Here is an 18,522-nt window from a genome sequence, read left to right as displayed (position 1 = left end):
TTTGCTGGGCCTCTGTACACTGGCAATGTCACCCACTACAGTGGCAGAGTGGGGACCTGACCTGGCTGCTCATTTTGTCCCCAAGAGGCCTCTTGAGCACTGTTTTTACATGGCTGATACCACAGCAAACTGGATTTGCTGACTGGCTCAAGGTCACGGGGCTGGTGTGAGGCATGCACAGGCCATGCACCCTGTAGCACGGTGCACAAGGATTGTGTTTAGAATAAGGCTGTGCTGTCTCTAGTGTCTACTGCATAGGAAGTCCCATTGTCCTCTGCTGGGGATGGACTAGGGCTTGGAGAGATACCAGAGCTTCCTGCTAGTCCCAGACAGGTGGTTAGTGGCAGCAGGACTCTGACCCTGACACCGTTTCTCTTACCATGCCTCTCTATGAGTGAATGGACATCCACAGGCGGCATGAGTGGACCCCAAAGTCCTATCCTCCAAGCCCCCCCTCTGCAAGCTCTTGGCTCCTCTTATTGGCCCCAGCGGTGATTTGAATGAGAAATCCCCCCCCCATAGGCTCCTGTGTTTGAATACTCAGTCCCCAGTGGGTAGTGCTGTTAGGAACCTTTAATGGGAGGAGTCTTGTAGTTTGCCCCACTTCCTGCCCTCTCTCCCTGCTCCTGCACCATACATCCCTGCCAGGATGGTGTCTCTATTTTTCTGGAACCCTAAGTCAAAATATCCTCTTCCTTCTTTAAGCTGCTTTTGAATGTGGCATTTTATGACAACATAAAAAAGTAATTAATACAGTCCGAGGTGGTCAGTTCTTGCCTGCTTCCCAGGATGGAGGGAGGGATGGAGACGAAGGGAGTCTCAGCCCTTCCACAAACCACACACTGCGGGCTCCACCTGGGCCATGGACGTGCTTCAGTCATTCTGAAGCCCTCAAGGTGGCAGGATGAGCTACCATCCACCTAAGGGGAGATCAAAATGCCAGACAGAAGCGTTCCACGGAAAACCGGCTTCCTAAAGCAGAGGGCAGAGTAGCGCCCACTGGGGTAGGAAGAGGACTTTTCTTGCGGTGACACAAAACCGGACAGGGACAGCTGAAGGGGGAAAGGCTTTATTCTGGCTCACAGCTCAGGGGACACAGTCCATCATGGAAGGCATGGTAGCAGGGGCCATGAGGAAGCTAGTCAGCAATATCAACAGCTGGGAAGCAGAGGGCTCAGGCTGGGACCCAGGGTGGCCTAGAACACCCCTTGACCTTATATCTGTCATCCAGGTCACGTGTCTAAAGTCTTCCACAACCTCCCAAAACACCAGCACAGGCCGGGGACCAAAAGTGCACACATATGAGCCTGTGGGGGAAATGTCACATTCAAACTGTAACAAACATAGAGGCAGGTGCGGGGGAGGGGGCTAGAAGGAGGGCGGAAGACAGGTACCAAAATACAGTTATCGTGAAAGGGATTCATTCAAGGCCCTTCATAATAATTTACTGTAGAGTTTATAAAATGCTAGCAGAGACGAGTCTGAGGCCATGATGCGAGAAGCCATCTCTATTTAAGGAGCCACCAGCTGCCCTCATGGATCTTCAGACACTACGGACACGTGCTAAATCATCCTACTACATCTCCTATGCACAGTTACCATGTATCAGGATTTTTTTTTTAAATAAAAGTTTGTGACGATATTATTGCCTTCATAACAGAGTCAGCTTAGAACTGGACCGCTTGGCCCTTTCTCTTGTCGTTGCCTCCCAGTTGAAAATGCTTGCGTCTCTCAACAGCCAGCATTCTCTCAGATCTGCAGCTGGGCTCAACACATCCAAAGTCTCAACACAATCTTCTTCGTAGTCTTAGCCTTTTCTCAGAGAACAGGCTTAGGCTGCCCACCATGGCCACTCTGTTTCCTGTCATGATGCAGCTTCCCCTGGGCATACAAAGAACCCTTGACCTTCTCGTACTGTGTTACTTTGCAGGGTTGGTGCTTGCCACAGTTCTTGCAGAATGTCCAGCGGGTCTTAGGAACAATGTTTGCTATGTCTGTGGGAGCGATATTGGCTCAGAAAGAAAGAGGCAAGGCCTCTATTTTTGTTTTAAGTGGAAAGGAAGTAATTCAACATTAAGTGTTAAGCAATAGTGTTTTAAACACAGCGGGTTGTGGGGGTCCTCCCTGATTGAATGGAGTCTGGGCAAACGATTCTGGAGGGCTTGGCGCTGGTGCACACACACACTGGACAACCTGCTGGCATCAGAGGCCAGCCCTGGATTCAGGACTTAGGGTTCTTACAGGTGAGACCTACTACAATGGGTGAGTTTGAAAGCAAAAGAACTTTACCGAGTAGCGGGAAAAGGAGGCCTCCTCCAGGTGGTACAAAGACGAAGTGGTCCCTGAAGTTTCTGCTCAGCAATAGGGGCTCTAAGGATGGGTCGCCATTTTCTGGTTCTTGCTTGGGAGTTTAAAGGAAGACCTTGGGGAGGAGGGGAGGTAGGGAGATGGTAGATGGGTTAACATGAGCTACCAGTCGGCCACTGTGGTTTTTCAAGGAGCTGGGATGCCTTTGGCTGCTATGGGGAAGTGGAAGTCTTCAGAGTCAGGCCCTTACCCCGATTGCTTGGTAGAGTACAGCTCCTCACTGTAGTCTGTGTGAGAGTCTGTGCATCTGTGTCCTGTGTGTAAACGTGTGTGTGTGTGTGTTCATGCGCTTGTGTGTTGGAAGGGGATTTGGAGCAGAGGAACAGGCACACCTCCATTTCTCCATTTAGAATGAAACCTCACTACCCCAGCTGCCACCTTCTTGGGAGATGGAAGGATGCAGTACAGCCCCCCCCCATGTCCACCAGGGGATTCAGGGAACCCCTGAGACAGCACTGTCATATTGAGTTTATCTTGCCTCAATTCAGCACCGACAGGGACACGAATACATGCATACATGCGAACGCACGCACAGACGTCGTTCACCCAGCCTACCCGCCTCCCAGCTCAGCAGGCCGCAATTACTTACATCAGTTCCGAGACTGCAGACAAGTCATCGGGGGTTACCTGCTACCTTCTAATTAGCATTACACACTGATTATCCAGGGCTATTGATATTAGCTTTAATCAGTAATTACAATGCGCGCATAAAATATTTAATAACTATTCATAACACAAGAAATTTGATTATGGACTGGACAGAACATTTTCCTTGAATTTTCACACTGGCCTCTGAAAAGCTCGGCTGGCTTTACCCCAAGCAGGGATAAACACAGTCAACAAAATGGCCCATAAAGGCAATGGGAAATAGCTGACTTGGGTTCACCCAGCCCTGCCCCTGCGAAAGGCCCAAAGGCAGCTAGGTGAAATGGGCTAAGGCCATCGGTGATTCCCCAAAGGAGAAATGTAAGTGCCAACAACTTTAAGGAGAAATTTTTAGTCTCTCTAGTAGTTGAGAAATACTCATTTAAATCAGATGCCAGTCCTTCCATCGCATTGGCAAGGACAGTTTGCACATTGGCAAGGTAAGTCTGCTGCTATTGGTTAAAATGAGTCCCTGGCCACTACAGTCTTCCCTCATGGAAAATGCAGACCTTAAAAGCACTTACTTCCCACCCAGCAACCACAGGGCAGGAAGCTGCCTTGATTCTTTTTCTTTTTAGTTCTGGTTTGATCTGGTTTGGTTTTGAGATAGTGTCCAGCTATGGAGTCCAGCCTGGCCTTGAACTCACCACCCTCCCACCTCAGTTGCCTGAGTGATAGGATTATAAGCACACACTACCACGTTCAGTCTGTTACCTCCAGCTATACCAAATGGCCAGGAGTAGCCCACAGATCCCAGATGAGCCCCCATGTATCTCCGCTTGAACATCGCTCTGTGACCCATCAGAGACAAGCATATGACCTAGTCCTGCGTTCCTGGATAGGAGGACACCTCAGTGAAGCAGTCTGCCAATGAGCTGTGACACAGACAGAGTCTACGTAACCCCAACCACGGAAGAGCAGAGAGCCACGGCTTTGTCAAACACAACAGCAGACAGGTAGCTGGGCCACATGCCTCAGGCCCTATTTCACTCCCGCAGTTTTCCTGAGCTCTCATCCTAGGCTCAATCATGGGGGTAATCGAAGAAGTCACAGTGAATGTGAAGTTGATGCTTGCTCAGTCTCTGCCTTTGCCACGGAACATCTCCCATATTGGCTCATTAAAGCACAGTATTCAAAGCACAGCTTTGGGATATGGCCACCACACCCCCGTCACAAGCCTCACCCCACTTACACACAAAACAGCAGGAGGTTTCAAGTGTGTCCAAACTCGTGACAATGCAGGGCGGTGTCCTCGGCTACAAAGTTTACATTCACCAACCGTGCAATGGCATTATAAGAAAAAAAAAAAAAAATCTCAGAAAGCTAAATGCATTTACAGTTTTGTGTTAGGCAGCATTTGCAGGTATCCTAGCCAACACATCGTCACATACAGCCCATGGACCACAGTTTGGACATGCCCAGGAGATTCCAAGAAATAATTTAGAAACTTCTAAAAATTGTCTTCTAGAAATATGATAGGTGGAACCTGTCTTGAAAGCCGGCTCCTACCCTATAGTGCTATTTGGAGAAGGTGGGACGTTCAAGCAATGGAAACTACTGGAAGGTTTTAGGCCAGGGGAGTAGGTCCCTCAGAGGGGTTGAGGGACCCAGTTCACCCTTCTTTCTTGTTATTTTATGTTCTGCAACCAGACTGCTCACATTCAAGCACTGACTCCTCCATGCACTAACTCAGTGACCTTATGAACACTTGTGTGGCCTGCCAGACAATGCTCAACTCTATTATCTTTGGAGATTAAATTCAGGGGGAGGGGTGATACACTCAGAGCCTGGGGCTTTGCACCATGGGTAGCTCTGCCTAAATGTCAGCTATTGCCATGAGTGTCAGGGACGTAACAGGGCAGGCTTCGGTGAGGAGGGCATGCCCTGGTAAGAACAGGCGTTAGCATCTGAAAAGTTAACCTGCTGGTATTTATGACTAACCTGACCACCTACCAAGTTTATTTTAGGGATGCATGACTAGAGAGTGGGAGCAGGAACACAGAGTACTTGCTCCCAAACTCAGACCTCTGATAGGCCAAGTGGGGCGTAAGCTTCCAAGCCCACATCTCTACCCTGGTGAGAATCCGCGATGCTTTGAGGCATCATCCTTTTGCACATAGTATGAGATGGCTTTCCTGCACTGAGTACAGGAAACTTCTCCAAAGTCACACAACAGAACAGGGATTTCATTTTCCCAAGCCCCATGCCTGCAACTTTAATATGGCTGATCACTGTTTCCTCCACTCTGAGCAGAAGCTTTTGTTCTCTCCTGGCAGCCTGGCAGAATTAAACAAGACCCAACGAAGTGGTGACTCCGGGGGAGGAAAGACAGACGTTCCGGAGGAAGAGGGCTAGAGGGAACCATCACAACCCTGCCCACAAGAAACATATTCCCACTGCAGAAGGGACAGACCTGTCCCTCGCATGCACCACCTGCTCTGCCTCCCCCTGGAATGTTCTCAGCTCCTGTAGCAGGCACACTCAGCCTCAGAATCCATGCTGGGCTCTCCCACTGAGGGTATACTGCCAGGACTGTGTGTCTTACTGGTACTCCCTCTGTCCCTTCCTGTGGCTGTCTGTAGCTGTGCTCCCCCCCCCCCCAATGGAAATTAAGGCTTAAAGCTGAGAGAGCTGATCCAGATAAGCCAAGGGTGATTTGCCACAGGGAAAGAGAGCCTAGGAATGCTCATGAAGATACACACTCTTACCCACCCGCAAAGGGTTCAGAGGTATCGCAATGCGCCCAGCTCCATGCCCATAGGGAGAAGAGGAGGGAGAAGTGCCCCTCCCCCAGCTATCAGTAACAAGTTCACCATCGGGACAGAAATGGTACTGTAGTGATTAATGTTGATTGTCAACTTGACAGGGTCTAGAATCACCTAGGAGACCAGCCTCTCAGCACACCTGTGAGAAACTGTCTGATGAGGTTAGTCTCTGGGCATGCCCAGGAAGGATTGTCTTGATTAGGTTAATGGAGATGGGGAGACCTGGGCTTAGGTCTTGACTACATAAAAAGGAAAAACTGAGCAGACATAGCTTCCTGCTGCAAGGGACTGTACTGTGAACTACCAGCCCAAACAAACCCTTTCAGCCTTAAGTTGCCTTTTGTAAAAGTATTTGAGCACAATGAGAGAAAAAAAAATAATAACTAAGACAGAGACACAGAGGATGGTGGAATCATCGGGGGGTGGGGTAGGGGTGGCTCCCACAGGGAGCGGCTCAGGCCATGGCTGGGATCAGCTGTGGTTGTGGAAGCCTAGTGGAGAAAGGCAAAATGGACAGTTTCTTCGCAAGGTCACAGTCACCCGCCCCTTCTCCCACAGGCCACGGTCACTGGCAGTGTCCATCTAGGTCAGGTGGCTCTGCCAATGCGAGTGTACCCCACTGCCGGGGAGGAGGCAGGACAAGCATGGCACCTCGGGACAGTCCTTGAGAGCCCTTGGGTCATCCTCTTCTGACCCTCCTCCCACGATGTTCCCTCCTCCCACATCTTTCTACCCTGGGTCAGAGAAGCCACCATCACCTAGATCACCAGCAGGTTCCCTGGATGCCTAGAGCCTCCAGATCCTTCTCTACTCAAACTAGCCCAGTCCCAGTTTTCTGTACTACCCAGGAGAGCCTACCGTTTCCAAGTGTCACAGCCAAATCACGCCATCATGTACTTCCCAGGATCGCCAGGGCAAGGCTACTCCTCCTGACGTAGAGCAAGTAAGAGATGTTGTCTATTTTAATGCCCTCGGTTGAATGTTTCATGGGCAAAGACTGAGGCCAGACCATTTTATAACCATTCTTCTGGTTCCTGCATAATTGATGTCCCTTATGCACTTTTCATGATCTGATTTATCTACCTCCTAAAATATTATGTAAAGCTCGAATCCCATCGGTAATGATCTATGTCCGATTATAAAGTCCACCAAAGGATTTGCTACCCACGCTGTGTTTAGGGACATAAACTAAGCTGTGTCTTGTGGAAGCAAGATGGGTTCCAGGCCAGAATGAGAGTCTGTGGCAGGAGCCAAGAAAATCTAGCCTTCGGTTTAGAAAATGAACTATGGACAGACAACAAGGGGGACTGCCCAACTCAAGGGAGGAAGGGGGAGATGGAGGGAGCAGAGAAGACTTCCCAAGTTTAGCTACAGAGCACCATTTGGCCCCCTCAGGTGATGATGTTGACAATAAGAGGGATAAGGATGGCAGCTGCCACAGTATAGAGATGAAGGGCGAGACAGCCACTAGGTCAGCAGTTCCCAGGCATTCTCCCATAGTCTTTACTGGGATGCTAGAGACTACTGGGACACTCCCACTTCACAGGTAAGAAAACTGAGGCCTGGGAAGGTCCTTGCTCAAGTTCCCAGACTTAGGAAACAGAAGTAACAGAGTTACAAATACATGCAATAAGGTCCTGGGTGCTTGGCAAGTTCCAGTGCTCAACTGTGAAGAACTCTCTCCAGGGCCCCAGCCAGGCAGCACTGCTCATAGCTCTAACAGCTAGCTTCTCCAAACCCAGCTCCCTGTACATACACACACACACACACACACACACACACACACACCCTGCCCTGAAGCCAAGACCAAATCAAGATGGATGCTCTCTCCCTCAGCAAATACAACCCCCTTAGTCAATCTCTTGGCACTGGAAGCAGGCTCGCTGTTCTTGTGTGGAATTCCACAGATGCTTATAAACACTTCCATTACTTCTGAAGTTTTATTTATGGCTTTTGTTAAACCTTTACTCTGAAGTTTGCCATTTTAAACACTCCCTGACTGAGAGAGATTTATATGGGTCCCTCACACTGAAGCTACCTGAAATGGACAGGGCTGGAATCAATTTATAGGGCTTCAAGATCGGTTGACGACTCATTTTTTATTGAGAGAGGGTTTCTCTCTGGACAGGGAGAAATGCTTAGAAACATCCGCATTCCTTTAACAGTCTGACTGTTGCTGGGCACCATCTCTGCCTCTCTATCAATACAAGGGCTGGGAAGCAGCGTCAAAACATGTGTGCCGGTCTCCCGAGAAGACATCCTTGCTTCCCAGTTCACCCAGGAGAGACACACCCTACAGCTAAACCTGTTGATTTACAGGGAACCAAGAATGGGCGATAGCAAGGGTAGGGAGTGGGGGACGGACGCCTTAGAAATTCATTCAGTATCCTAAAGGCTCCATCCGAAGGGAGCACCAAGCCACATATTTCCAGGCCTTGTCAAATAAATTGGGAAATCTCTCCCTTTGAAGATCAATGGTCTAGAGATGACTTTGAACTCTTAATATCAGGCATTAGCGACATAATGTTGGGTTTTATTAAGAATGAAAGGAATTTACCAATTTTCTTCCAGAGAGCCTCTCTGGACTCTGCAAGGAAGCTAATCACTAGATAATTGTTCAATGGCTCTTCTGGTCCATTCAAATCCATTGAATTGTTTGGAGAGGGAAAAGCAGAAGTCCCCTTGAGGGACCAATTACCAAAATGCAGAGACCTGCAACTTGGCAGAAGACACGTTTTTAGGGAAAAAAAAAAAAAAAGCAGCTTTTAAGGAGGCTGGTACAGTAACTAGCCAGAGCTATCAGAACAATGCAGCACAGGCTGGGTGCCGTAAATTAAAGACATTTCTTTTCCCACAGTTCTGCAGTTCAGAAGTTCAAGACCAAGGTGCCGGTTGATCCTGCTTTTGTCAATGCCCCCTCTTTCCCATTCTTACTGTTTTAATACACCACAGGTGGGGGTGGATTTAGACATGCCTCTTCTCAGGTCATGGCTGCACATTTTCGACATCTGTACTGGTTACTTTTTTTTAGTTCTGAGAACATTTCAAACCTTGAAAGTGTTTTGTTTTGTTTTTTGGGGGGTTCATGGTGGGGAACGCAGAACTGAACAGACCTAATCTACATCACGGCAACTAGAAAGCAGGGAAAAAAGGGAATATGGAATGAAGTGAGGGCAAGGCAGTCCTAGAACCCACCCTCAGGTGCCTGCCTTCCCCCCATCAGATCCCGCTCCTTGCCTTTCACCACACCTCAGCAGTGTCGTCTTATTATCCACCAAGGGGTTAATCCGCACATTTGGCCAGAACGCCAATATCAAACGAGCTCTAAAAATGCCCTCACAGACCCACTCCAAGGACACAGGGTTTATATGGGCAGCCTTGGATGTCTTAGAAAAAAATTAATGCAGAGGGCATGCATGTGTGTATGTGTAGGGGTGTGTGTGTGTGTGTGTGTGTGTGTGTGTGTGTGTGTGTGTGTGTGATTCGTGGAGGTGTGGCAGCTGGGAGAATATTCCTTTGCATGCGTGGGCAGAAGAGTTCACCCATTCAGGAGAGGTCAATCTCAGGGGCCATCCTCTATCACCCTTTACCTTATATTTTGAGGCAGGGCCTCTCACTGAAGCTGGGGTTTGCTGTCCCCTAGGCTGGCTGCCCTGCAAGGCCCTGGTATCCCCTTCTATCCACACAGCAGCACTGTGGTGCCCATGCCAGGTTGTACATCGGTTTTAAGGGATTCAAACTCAGGGCCTCATATTCACACAGCAAGGACGGTACCCACCAAGCCGTGACTCCAGCCTCTCCTGAGTATTTACAACCAGTGCTCAGAATTAATCATTTCACTATTCCTTTAAAGGCCCCCTCCTCCAAACACAGCTACCTTGAGCATTAAGATTTCAACTTATGAATCTAGAGGACACATCTTGTCCATAAACTGAGTTGCCATTACTTGGTTTTTGTACACTGAGGAAAATCCTTCTCAGAGTTCCATATCTCACTCAGTCTGGGAGCCCAATCCAAGCCTTCTTCCTTTAGTCTCTTCCCCCTCCCCGTCAGCACACTCCACAGGAACCCCAGGTTCCAGAGCCCTCTTCCCAACCACATCCCTGAGTCCTTTCTCTACTTTACACCAGCAGCTCCTCCCGCCTCCTCCCTGCCATGTACACAACTCAGGATGAAAATCAAAGAGACAGCACATGCATGACTTTCTTTTCGTAAAATTGGAGTCAAGTAGACAGACACGCAGACAGACTCTGGCCCTTAGTACCTGTGTGATCTTGAGAAATTTTACTTATATTTTCTGATCCTGAAGTTCCTTATCCGAGGTAAAATGGAAAAATAATACCTCTCACTCTATTGCATTCTGGGAATGAAAAAGAGACGATGCTGGGAAGTGGGGATCCCTGGCCCTTGCAATAAAGCATTAGTTATCATTACTCTCACCACTGACTTCTTGGTATGGAGGTCTTATCCCACCTTCTGGTCCTAGCAGCACTTAGACGCAAACAGGCCCTGAATTTACATCCCTGAACCTTTCTCTAGAACTCCATCCAAGAAAAGCCACCTGCCCTAGAGTCTCCATATGTCCAAAAGGCAGCTAAGGCTCATTGTGCTGGCTAGTTTGTTGTTGTTTTCACTTTATTTTGTTTTGTTTTGTTTTGGTGGGGATGGCTGTTGTTGGGGTTTTTTGTTTTGTGTTTGTTTTTTTCAATTTAGCACAAGCCAGACTTACTTGGAAAGAGAAAAACCTCAAATAATAAAATGCCTCCATCAGATTGGCCTGTGGGCAAGTGTGTGGGGCATTTTTATACTTAATGATTGATGTGGGAGGGCTCAGCCCATCATGAACAGTGCCATCCTGGGCAGGTAGTTCTGGGTTCTATTAGAAAGCAGGCTAAGCAAGTTATGAGGAGCAAGCCAGTAAGCAGCACTCCTCCATGGTCTCCGCATTGGCTCCTGCCTCCATGTTCCTGCCTTGAGTGCTTGCCCTGACTTCCCTGGATGATGGGCTACAAGTGGGAAGCTGAAATGAATCCTTTCCTCCCCAAGATGCTTTTGGTAACACTGTTTATCTCAGCAATAGAAGGCTAAGTAGGACCCTTACCACGGTGAAAGAAGCCCTTAGCCACTCCCATCTAATTACAGGACCACAGCCTCCTGATCCTAACACCTGGGGCCAAACCCACAGAGTCACCTCACATTCCCCTCTCTCTCTTGGCCCATGTTGTCATTAAGGAACCTTCCTGGAGCTGGGGAGAGATGGCTTGGCCCATGAACTACTTGCCTTTGAAACAGGAGGACCGGGATTTGATCCCCAGAGCCCACACTAAAAACAAAACCAAACCAAAAGGCAGATGTGGTGACTCTTGCTTGTGATCTCTGAGCTGCAGAGGTGGGCCCTTTTGCCTCACTGGCCAACCAGATCAGCCTACTTGGCAAGTTCCAGACAAATGAAAACCCTCATCTCAAAAGAAAAATAAATAAATAAAGGTGAACATGACTGAGGACCAATATCAGTTTCAGCATGGCTGAAGAGAGGTACCCAGCTCTCACTTCCCCCACAGATAAGAGCCAAATCCCCAGGAAGATAGTGACATTCTGAGGTGAGCGAGGAAGCTACCCAGCCTGCAGCTTCATCAGGGACTGACGTGGACTCAACACGGTCACTTCACTTTGGGGAGAAAACCCACCCTGCCAACTTCCAGAGCCAGGCTCCTGTAGTCAGGTAGCAACTTGAGAAGGGAGCTCTGTCCAAGTATTCTTCTAGGGCTCAGAGAGCCCTGGAAAAAGTCACCTCTGGGACCCCTCAGCAGTCCCCCAACGGTCTCTCAGAGACCGCACCCTCATGAATCTAGCAGCATAGCAGACAACAGCAGCCTCAGCATTTGGAGCAGAACACAGCTGCTCCAACACAGAAGGGAACAGAGCGGGGTCTCTCTCAAGAACCGAGAGACTTCGTGTCTATTCTGTAGGAGGAAGGATGCAGCCAACTTCGCATGGATTCGCGGCAACGTGAGGCGGAAACGAGTGCCCACGTGGTGCCCACCGTCATACTTCCTTCCCTAATTCTGTCTGTACGCACTGCTGTCAGGACTGGAAGCATACTGCACAGAGGGGATATCATAGCCCCCGATGCCACCTCGCCCCGTGCGGTCTGCTCTGACAGCAGATGCATCGGGTCCTCTACCATCACTGAGGCTGCCAGTGCCCAGAGGCCCTTGCCATCAGCAGCGCTTCAGCAGGGTCTGAGGAAATAGCCATCGCCTGACAATGACAACATTCCCAGTGTCAGAGTGGCATCACATTGCGTATCCCGTACACCTTGCTCTCTTCCACACCTGTAAAAGTTGACAGAGTGTCCCCCCCACACTTGGATCCCAACTGTAGCATGCACTGCGCCCAGAATCATCCTTTATAGCCTAAGAACTGTAGAGTACTCATCTGGAACCGAAGCAATATAGCATATCAAAGTGCCCAAGACTCCTCTCCAGGAAAATACTACTTATTAGAAGAGCACCCATGGTTGGTAGAGACAGCTGGTCCACTAGACATACAACTCTCCATGTGGGTACACAAGCATGCCTTTAAAACAAGGTAATATGGTAGCTCCTAAAGAAGATGGTGACTCTCTGGCCACAGATTCCCAAAAAAAAAAAAAAAAAAAACTAATGAAGTGCCTGGTAAAGAATAAAAGCATCACCATAAACAAGTTTGGGAGGCTAGGGAGACGGCTCAGCGGGTAAGAGCACTTCCTCTCTGAAGGCAAGCGGAGCAAATCCAGAGCACCCACATAAAAGTCCAAGCACAGCCATGAGACCCATAACTCCAGTAATATGAGACATGGTACCAGCCACACACAGATCCCTAAGGCTTATATCTTTGAAGCAATGAGCTATGCTGATCTATTTACTGTTCCCCCAAACAGAAATGAGGTGTTATCACTCATGTCTACCAGCCCTGTCCTTTAGGAAAACAAGCGACACCCAACCTGTGACACCCCAGGGTTCATGTGTCACCAAAGGCTATCTCATCCATGTATGTCCCTGCCAAGTCTGGACACAGCAAGCACCTTCTGTCCTTCCAGTAGCTCTAGATCTCACCGGCTCTAATCCCTACTGAGAGCCAGGGTCAGACTGACATGGAGTCCTGAGGAAGGCCAAGTTTCCGTTGCTCTCACATCTTTGCTGTATTTTGCCATCTTCCTAGAGAGCACAGTACAAGTCATGGGAAGTGGAAGGAGCAGGAGTCTGTTCAAGGAACAGGTCAACTAGACATCCCTCCCCCAGTCAGCAGTGGCCCCACAGCCCAAAGCAGCAATCCAAGTTTTATTTGCTCATAAACATTAATGGGACCAAACCTCAGGGAAAGAAACAGGAAAAGCTAAATGCCATGGTGCACACACGGCACCATAAAACATGGACTCTGAGAAGGAGGGGGAAGGTCGGAGCATTGGAGAGGGAGCACCATCTTGCACAGATGGAACTGTCCTTGGTGACTTCCGGGCATGGATCTAGGTAGGTTTTCCGATTCCTTGGGATTCTAGAAGTACTCTTCCTGGGGTGGAAGAGAAAACTTTAAAGCAAAAAGTAAATCCTTTCCGTGCTCAGAAAAAAAAGCGAGCTGTGACCACTGAGGCCGACTCAGAACAGTCTTGGACATGCTCAGAGATCTCCTGGTGTGGAGGCAGAAGTCCTAATAGAACTCAGAGGCCCCAGTCCCAAGTTCTACTCATCAGTGGTGACCCTGAAGACGTTTGGAAAACACATACTACCTCTGTTACCCTCCACTTTGCCATGACTACAGTGGGGCAAGTCACAGATGCCTGTTGAGGACAGGGACAGGGAACTGGCGCGGTGCTGTATCGTGTGCTCGGGAGCCTGCAGTCTGCCTCAAGCACTGTCCAGGAGTCTGCAATGCCCTGTTCATTCGATCCTTTCACCAACCAGCTCAGGACACCTGACGCTCTGGGAGTAGAAGGCTACAGTGCAGGCTAGCATGGGTTAGCATGGAAGACCAGGGCTGGAGCCCAGCAACTCCAAGACGCCATGCTTTCCAGAGGGGTGAGAGGCACATACATGTGCATGCTACCATATCCACACATGGTCAGATGTGAAGGCCAAAGGTCAAGATCAGGTGCTGTTTACCTTGCTTATCTGAGACAGGGTATATCACTGGTCTGGAACTGGCCAAGTAGGCTAGGTTGTCAGGCCAGTGAGGGATCCACCCTTCTCTGCCTTCTCAGGCCTGAGATGGCTTGGAATTGAACTTGGGTCCTCATGATTATGTGTCAATCATTTTCTCAACTGAGCTGTCTGCCTAGCCCTGGGGGGAGATATATATATATATATATATATATATATATATATATATATATATATATATATATATATATATATATATACATTGAACCACAAAAGGTCTGACCCAATTGCATACAGTGTCAGCCCAGGACTTGGGCATCTAGGTGCTTAAGCAAAGCCATGGTGTTGAATTGAAGCCCTCTCCCTCAGGCTCACATCTCTTCACTCCGAAACCCCTCGGGGTCACCCAGTCATGTTAGACAGAGCCCCATGTGTGTTCTCCCTCTTTGTTTTCTGTTTAGATGTGATCTTCTAATGTCATCCAAGCTGCCCTTGGGCTGGCGATCTTCCTGCTTCAGCCTCCCGAGTTCCAAGGTCCCAGGCTTCAGCCACCACACCCAGCTCTTGTCCCTCCCTCTGGGAGGAAACCATGCGATTTCGGAGGTCCTCCTCTGACCAGCTTCCTATCTAGGTTTGAACATGGAAGGCGGAACACAACCCACTTCCTTTCCTAATTTCCTCTCTCGTTTGCGTTTAGGAGTTGCACGTGGTGCTGGAGTTTAGAAGCCCGGTTCCCTGGAGGAATTCCTAAGAAGCCATCTGTTCGTGTGCTTCTGAGCCGCCTTGGCAAACTGAAACATGGATGCTCATCAATCATCCAAAGGGAGATGCTCATTCATTCTCAGGGAGACTGGTGTGTATATGCCCTTGAACATGGTGGCTGCTTCACCGGGGAGGCTCACATTAAGATCTTGCAGATGCTCTGACCATTCAGAGAGAAAGAAAAGTGTGTGAAGAGAAGGCTTCTAAGCAGAATTCTATTCTGCAGCCAAGACACACCTCACAGAACAGGCACCTGTCTGCCTCAGTCAGAAAAACCCAAGCCCTGAAAGGAACAAGTCTGCTCAAGGGTAACTTAGTATAAGGCTCCCGATCCATGCTCCTTCCGAGCGCTAACCAGAATGTTGACCCCTGAGACTCAGGATCAGCAGCACCTGTCTTCCTCAGTCAGCAGGGAGTGAATGGGTAAGATGGCAGCCTCTAAGCCATCCCTGGCCCCGCTGCTTCCTCTTCTACCTCTGCTCCTCTCTCTGGTTTCAGAGATTTATGTCCCATGTTCAGGTAGGTACTCGTACCTCCATAGTAAGATTTTTAAAACTGGTAGAATGCCCTTCAATATTTTATTAGTATATACAAAGCAAGGCAGTCAACAGCCCCGGGGCCCTGAGCTGCTACAGGGGAGCAGGGACTCGACAGATGGAATGCTTTGCTCACATCCTCTCTTCCATGGGGCTTCCTGGCCCTGGGCGAGCTCATTTGGCCATGAAGGTGAATGTACAGATTACCTGCCCAGCCCAGTGCTCCCACTGAACCAGGAAGCAATCTGCCTGCAATTGCAGGTCCCTGATAAGGCCCTTGAAGGGGCCCTGAAGCAGTGCTGTGTGAGCAGATGTGTAACGTGGCTCTAGTAGGCTTGCCCAATGCTCAGAGGAAGCCACGGCAGGGCAGATGGTACCGTCTTGCTTAAGCACGACCATAGGAGCTGGTGGGTGCTGTGGTAGCACGAAAACAGGACACAAAGCATGAACGATCCCAGAGGATTTTCCTAGACTTTCTGGGACAAAAAACAGTCTGTGGTCAGAGCCAGGGTGGTGGCGCTTATCTTTTATCACTCAGGAGGCAGAGACAGATGAAGCTCTATGAGTTCGAGGCCAGTCTGGTCTACATAGCGGGTGCCAGGACAGCCATGGCCACATAGAGAGACCCTGTATGGCCCCCTCCCCCAAAAGAATCTGTGGTCAAACAAGTATAGGAAACACAGGATTAAGAAAAGTTTAACAAGTTCCTTTTCCTTTGAAACATTTGTGCTCCTCAGAATCTCCCAGGGAAGAAAGGACAGAATGGGTTGTTCCCAGCATCACTTGGTTATCATGAGTAACTCTTCCAAAGCACCTTATAGGGCCAAAAGGACCTTAGGGAATGTGGACTCAGAAGGTTCCAACAAGAGACACAAGCACTCACAGGAATCAAGCCTTTATGGGAGGCTGGAAAACTGCCTCCTCTCCAGTGAGGCTCAGACTCACCACCCAGAAATGGCCGGTTCTCCTCACCCCACACTGGTTGAGCAGAAAGGAATCTCTGGTCACCATAGGCCCTTCTCCCCCATTGCCTCAATGGGAATTCAGAGGGACTCCATACAAGAGATTGTTCAGCCAGAACCATGTGCCCAGCGTGCACGCCTCCCAGCTCCTGGCAGGAACGCAGCTGCACCACCATGTCTGCCACCCCACATGACCCTAAGAGCAAAGGCAAACCTGAAGGTGCTCTGTGCTCACTGCTGGCAAGTGTGTAACCCTCCCCCTGCCCACCCCTACCTGAAGGTTGTGTGCCCACAGCCCTCCACGATCTCATCCATCTCCCAAGCTGAGGATGCTTCCAGCGGCCCAGCTATCCTGGTTGACTCTGCCTCAACCAGGATAAGAGAGAGGTCAAAACACACACACACACAAGCACATAGGCAAACACACACACACACACACACACACACACACACACACATCATGCTACTCGTTCTTCTTACTTGTATTGCTAGACTACATAACAAAGCCCTAGGCACCAAGGGCTGGCTCTACCGCAGCACTCTGGCCACGTGGCAAGAAGAAAATCAGCTTTGTGGCAGCTGAGCATGAATCCCATGCCGGCACCCTGAGATTCCTTTCTCTCGCCTCTCTCTTTTGACTCCCCCCCCCATATATCTCACTTCACTGGGAGTAAACTGAACTTGTATGACATCACATGAAACATCATGAGCCTTGAAGTTGTCATGGGCCACAGAGGTTCGGGGAACAGTGTCCCGGCACAGCGTCATCATGAATCCTGGGAGTCCTACTGCAGAGCAGGAAGCCAGAGTGAAGGGCATCCATTTACAAAATGAATTGGTTTCTGGAAGTAGTGTGCTGTGCAAGGCAATTGTTTCCAGACCAGGCGGCTGTGAGGATGGGGACAGAAAGGGACTCCCCAAGGCAGAGACAGGCAAGAACTGCTTCCCTGGCCTAGGCAAGAGATGAACAGCCCTATCCCAAGACTCAGGTGGATAGGGGCCAACCATTTCCTCCTGTGCCCCTGAAGACCCCAAAGCTGGCATTATCACCTCCCCCAAAAGGTTTCTCCCTTTCTCAACGACATTGCAGCCCTTTCTTAGGGGCTTTTAATGGCTTTTGAAGTACAAACCTCGCGCTGCAAATGCCGCCTGGCCAATTTACTGGAACACTTCGCCTCCCCAGAAATTTCTCCTCAAATGGCTTTACTTCTTCTGCCACAAACAGAGCCTTTGGGGCAATGGGCCTTTTAATCAACAATTATAAGAAGTTTGAAAAGTCACTTTTAAAAGGCTGTCACGGTGGCGAGCCTGCTCAGCTCTTTGCTGTGCTCCCGAGGGACTGCCTCTGTGGCGGCAGAAAGCAGGCGCAGGCGGAAGGTGGGTAGGTGGGGAACAGCGTCATCCATCACCCTGCGACAGGTCCAGGGTGCCCAGGGGTCCTCTGTGCACACATCTGCAGCCTGTGTAGTGCTGGCGCGATTTATCACAGGCAGGTTGGCACCTCCCGCAGTTGGGCTTATCAGTTTGGTAGCTGCTTCTCCTCTCACTGACCTCCAAAGGTGTTTGAGCCTGGGGACCCAGGCCTGGCCTCCCCTGACCCCACCACATGGGTATCCAAGCCACGACCTTCCTGCTGCAGTCCCAGTCCACTCTGGGTGTCCAACAGCTCCCTTGGGGTCTCCTGAATCCAGAATTTCCGAGAAAACCACACAGAAGGCGACTGTTTCCCTCCAGTCACCTCCCCTGAGCTCTGCATCTCAGCAAGTGGCATGTCACCGCCAGATCACACCCTGCAACCCCCTAGGACCACAGACTTTGCCACTGACCTATCCTCCATGCCAGCCAACTCCAGCCAGGCTTTTCGGGAAGACCTCCTCCCATACCCACACCACTAAACCGCAGAGCCCTGCTGTGTCTGACTGCCGGGCAGCCCTGCCTCCTCTTCCTTCTCCTCACCCAGCAAAGCCAGGGAGGACTTGCTGCAGCTTGACCACATCAGCGTGGTCATCCCATCTCTCTTCATTCCTTTCCCAGTCCTGTTGCCTCAACATTTCCTGTCTACTCCATCCTTCCGCTCTCTTTAACATACCCTGGGCAAGTCAGCCCCGAATCATCCCAATATTCCCTGCTTCCCCCTCAGGAGGCTGATGATTGCTCTTCACTGTCTGATGGGCTGTACCTTCAAATTATGAGCCAGAACAAAATCTTCCTCCCTCTGTAGACCAGGCTGGCCTTGAACAAAGAGGTCTGCTTGCCTCCGCTTCCCAAGGCTGGGCTTAAAGCCACGCACCACCACCGCCCAGTGTAGACCTTCCTTCCTTAAATTGCTTTTGTAGTGTGTTTCATC

The 18,522-nt window shown here is 49.8% G+C and overlaps 1 pseudogene; it reads right to left on the bottom strand.

Annotated features, from left to right (window-relative positions):
• Positions 1-1,667: 1,667 nt before the first annotated feature.
• On the bottom strand, positions 1,668-17,946 carry LOC129673131 (60S ribosomal protein L36a-like; annotated as a pseudogene).
• Between the last annotated feature and the right edge of the window lie 576 nt (positions 17,947-18,522).

This window comes from Psammomys obesus, unplaced genomic scaffold (assembly GCF_907164565.1).
Source record: "Psammomys obesus unplaced genomic scaffold, mPsaObe1.curated_primary_1811, whole genome shotgun sequence".
Lineage (NCBI taxonomy): Eukaryota > Metazoa > Chordata > Mammalia > Rodentia > Muridae > Psammomys > Psammomys obesus.
Note: the sequence above shows the minus strand (reverse complement) of the source record. Positions and strands in the feature narration are given on the sequence as shown.